We start from the raw sequence: 3742 nt of genomic DNA on the forward strand, positions 1-3742 counted from the left end.
GTACATTGGGTTGTCTAGGTGTTTGCTAAGTACATTGGGTTGTCTAGATGTTTGCTAAGTACACTGGGTTGTCTAGGTGTTTGCTAAGTACACTGGGTTGTCTATGTGTTGACTAAGTACATTAGGTTGTCTAGGTGTTTGCTGAGTACATTAGGTTGTCTAGGTGTTTGCTAAGTACATTGGGTTGTCTAGGTGTTAACTAAATACATTGGGTTGTCTAGGTGTTTGCTAAGTACATTTGGTTGTCCAGGTGTTTGCTAAGTACATTGGGTTGTCTAGGTGTTTGCTGAGTACATTAGGTTGTCTAGGTGTTTGCAAAGTACATTGGGTTGTCCAGGTGTTTGCTAAGTACATTGGGTTGTCTAGGTGTTTGCTAAGTACATTGGGTTGTCTAGGTGTTGACTAAGTACATTGGGTTAGCTTTGTTGCTTATTTTGTGTAATGCAATATGTCTATATTAACAACTGTATGCATCAAAAACATATTGATCTACATTTGTGTTTTATTTATATCTCAAAAACAAAAAACGACTGTGAATGTACACCACTTGTTCACTGTCATCTTGGATGGAAACGGTTTCGTCCAGATTGTCGAAGAACTTACCCTTTTTATAACGCCCTAGACTTGACCCACCAATAAGCATCTGTGAGATAGGGAATATAGGGTTTCTCTTTCTATGATGCTAAGTTATGCATCACATTTTGGAGGAAAAATATCTAGAATTTAACCACTCTCCAAGAAAGCTAAATAAAAATATAAAGTGTGTATATTCGGAACACTATTGTTGATATAAACAATCAGGACCATCGACAAATACATGGTTGGAATATTTCCAAAAAAGCAGTGGAAGGTTTAGGCATACAACATACTTAATATCATGAAAAATGAAGGCCCCCATCGATGGGATATTTCCCCTATTCAGGCGCGTACCTAGCCCCTTTACCATGTGTAAGCCCCGACATGGGCTCGCCGAAGGCAGGCCCCCGAAGCGCGAAGCGCGAGCAGGGTGAAGGTACGGGAGGGTTCTTACCCTCCCGTAAGGGGGGTCTGGGGGGTCTCTCCCATGAACATTTTGTTTTCTAGAACGTCTCAGGAGCCATTTCCCACGTCCTGATGTCTGAGATAATGATATGTTGTAAACTATAATATAGTTTTAAAAAAGGGGCCGGACGGTCTCCCATACACATAATTAATACATGTGTAGGGGGGACCGGGGCAAACACGGCCCCTTTTCTTTTTTCAAGACGTTATCGAAGGCATGGACTATACTGTTGAAATCAATATTTATATATGTCATTTAGAAAAGAAATGTATTGTCTTTCATAAACTAATAACCAAATCGTAAACAAGACGATATTTTGGGAATTATTGGACTTTTTAGGTCGATAGATTTGGGGACCGGACGAGCCCCGCCCTGAGGCAAATCCGGCCTCTACCAGGGCAAGTATGGCATGCAGGATAGAGAAGACAATTAACTAATAAGTGAATGGAATTTCATTCAATTCTGTTGGAAAATAAGGCCAGAACAAATCAGTGAATACAAAGAAAAAAATACTTTATTTTTGCGAGGTAAAAATATTATTTTTGTAGTCAACTAGGTAACGTTATCAATAGGGACGTCACTTGGCACAATAACAGTTGCATTCGGGGTGGCCGAATGTGCCCCGGCAAAAGGGGCCGAACGTGCCCCAAATTGATATTTTCATAAAACAAAACAAAAAACATTGATTGTCTGTGTCCACTGTGCCATACTCGGAGTCCATCTGGTACTGTCCATTAACGCAATGGACATTTCTAAACTTCATACATTTTTGTACTAACTATTAACAATGTATCATATCTGAGGAATTACATATGTATACTATATATTCAAAACTTAAACTCCACTTTATAGTATCAGCAAGAAAACAAAACGTCATGAAAACCTATACTTGTCAAAATCATGTGCAAGCCCGGGCTTGTTGGCTTACATGGTAGCTACGCGCCTGCTATTGTTCTGTGATAATCGTAACACTTCTGTTGGGCAACGTGCGTAGTCCACCAAAGTTCTGGTAAAAAAATATGCTGACATTTAAGTTAAGATATTAGTCTGTATGCGTCTTTTTCCTTTCGACCACTACCTCGACGTTGCCAGAATATGTCTGTTCCAGGTTTTCAAGGACTGACAGGAGCCATTGTGTTCTCCACTTGTCAATGTGAAGCTCTGTGGGGAATCTACTTTCGCACATCTATGACCATGTTTTAAACCAAGCGTAGACGAATCGATTGGTTGAATTAGGACAACATAATGGAAAATTCGCTTACAGCGAAGCCAAATCGACGGCGATCTCATTGCCAACTCGTACTTGTTTTACACCTCTTTGTATTGTCTTTGTCACACATACACGCTTCACTTGTTTTGCTATAAAACCGTTCACAAAATCTATACTAACTATAACTATAGGAAATGTTTACAAATATGTTTAAACTATAATTTTATACACAGTTATGCTTCCGTGTATCGACTATATGTTATATATATATACTATATTCAGTAACATGTTATAGATATATAGACGTCGGCTATGTTATGTACGTTAACACTCTTGGTACATGCCATATGCTGAACTGATCAGAAAACTGCGTTTGTTCCAGTTGAAATTTTAAACTTGCAATTCAGCTATTTTTCTGCCACTTATCGATTTCTTATCACTAATATAACAAAACATTGTTCGCTGGAATTGAATTTTAATATTTCCTTTCATTGATAAACACAATATGATCTAGATATACGTTTTGTTTGGGTGCCCCCGGTGAAAGAAAATCTGAAGATCTGGCATTCGACACAATACATCAGCCGTCTGTTTTCCTTCTGTGTATTGCTCCCCGGGTATCAGATTAATTACAGCAGCCAGACTAGCTGTCCCTGGAATGGAAAAAAGTATTTAAAACCAATCTTTTCCTCATTATTCTGGTGGCAAAACGGTAGGGTTATTGTCGACCAAGCTACACAAAAGTCCATCGTATTTGTTCAGCGACAAGAAAAACAATTATTATTTCAAGTGGTCCAAAATATATACACTGCTAAATTTCACAAATTGAAAGGCTCATTGTAGATTTGTAAAAAAAACAGAAAAGAAAAACATTTGAACTAAAAGGTCATGAGTTTAAATATGTCATTATTTGTTTAATAAATAAAATTCTATTTGCTGAATTATCATTTTATACATTAAACGTACGTGTCAATTTGTTGACGGCTGGTTCGCTTATATAGAAGTACTTTTCAGGTACAGTTCATTTTTAAAATATATCAATTTATTCAATTTGTCGGAATTCAAAATGTCACAATAACGTGAAAGAATCCGAATATCTACTTCTACAATAATTGTTCAACATCGGTATTCTAAAGATGATTCAATTCAAAACTGAGTGTTCTAACAGTGCTTTAAACCTTTGTAACATAACTATGTCTCTATCACCGAGATGTTTATTCTTACAATGCTTCAATTCCAAACTAGGTATTCTTACAATGCTTCAATTATACCTTTCGGTGTTCAAACAACTTTTTTACTCTAGATTCAGTGCTCTAAGAATTCTGTCATTCTACCGCTGGTGATGAACTATTCTTTCTACTTCAAACACTGGTTCTCTATCAATTCTTCCATTCCAAAATCGGTGCTTTACACGAAAAGATTTTCCAATTACGATTTCGGTGATATAACAATACTTTAACTCTAATAACAGTGATCTAACAATACTTTAA

The sequence above is a fragment of the Mizuhopecten yessoensis genome, unplaced genomic scaffold, assembly GCF_002113885.1.
Source record: "Mizuhopecten yessoensis strain PY_sf001 unplaced genomic scaffold, ASM211388v2 scaffold2383, whole genome shotgun sequence".
Classification (NCBI taxonomy): domain Eukaryota; kingdom Metazoa; phylum Mollusca; class Bivalvia; order Pectinida; family Pectinidae; genus Mizuhopecten; species Mizuhopecten yessoensis.